General features: G+C 40.8%; 1 non-coding gene across 1 annotated transcript; it reads left to right on the top strand.

Annotated features, from left to right (window-relative positions):
- Positions 1-617: 617 nt before the first annotated feature.
- Positions 618-690, top strand: Trnav-aac (transfer RNA valine (anticodon AAC)). The gene has a single exon. It is a non-coding gene; the product is annotated as a tRNA-Val (tRNA).
- The last annotated feature ends 375 nt before the right edge of the window (positions 691-1,065 follow it).

The raw sequence follows: 1,065 nt of genomic DNA, 5'->3' as shown, positions 1-1,065 counted from the left end.
TCCCCAATTCAAATTCCTCTGGCCATATCCAAATAGGCCCATCGCTCAGTTGAAAGGTGACATGAGGCAAACTGTTGATGAGAACATTGAAGTGGAAAGAGAAGGTGATCTGGAGGGACTACATTTAAATCATCTTGCTTCTGCAAAATTTAGAAACACACATGACTATGTGAACATACTGTTAGTCTCCCCTTACAGAGCCTGCCTTAGATGGCCTGAGATTGTCTGTTGCTATGGAATACATCATATCACAGGAAAACAGAGTTGAAAGAGAAGTAATCCATGGACCAGAGAACATCTGATGAGCCCAATAAGGTCTCTGGGTGCCCCTATAGATCAGACAAGACTTGGATCAAAGCCAACACTGTATGAGGCAAGAAGAACAGAAGTCCAATCGCTTCTATTTCAATGATTTTAATGAACCACAATCCACCAGTTTGGCTAAAAAACCATCCATAAATGTCACCTCTACAATCTACTATAAAAGAACTTCAAGGAGCCATATCTGTAATCCTAGCTAGTTGGGAGGCAGAGATCAGAGGATTGCAATTCGAAGCCAGCCCAGGCAAATAGTTCCTGAGACCCTAGCTCAAAAATATTAAACAGAAAACATAACTGGTAGAGTGGCTCAAGTGGTAGAGCACCTGCCTAACAAGCATGAGGCCCTGAGTTCAAACCCCAGTACCACCAAAAAAAGAAAAAAAAAATACCTTAAAGTGGACACTTGCTTAGCAGGCTCAAGGCCCTGGGTTCCATACCCAGGACTGCCAAAACGAAAAAAAAACAAAGAAATTGTGGAGACCAATACAGGACAATTCAACAACTACAATCAGCCTTCTGGCCTTTATTTTTTCTCCGAAGGATGGAAATTTCTTCTCTTGCTTATAATGGGCTGTTTTGTAGAGAAAATAGCAGTACTCTATCTCATGCATTATTTTTAAGAGCCTAACATAGACTGGAAAGTTATTGTTGTCTCCCCCACCCCTTGTCAGCTCATCAAAGCTTAAATGTCTAGTTTCAGGAAAGGCAAATTGGTTTTCATCAAGAACTGAAAAAATAAATATG

The sequence above is a fragment of the Castor canadensis genome, chromosome 10 (assembly GCF_047511655.1).
Source record: "Castor canadensis chromosome 10, mCasCan1.hap1v2, whole genome shotgun sequence".
Taxonomy (NCBI): domain Eukaryota; kingdom Metazoa; phylum Chordata; class Mammalia; order Rodentia; family Castoridae; genus Castor; species Castor canadensis.
The sequence above is the reverse complement of the archived record's forward strand: the minus strand, read 5'-3'. Positions and strand labels throughout refer to the sequence as shown.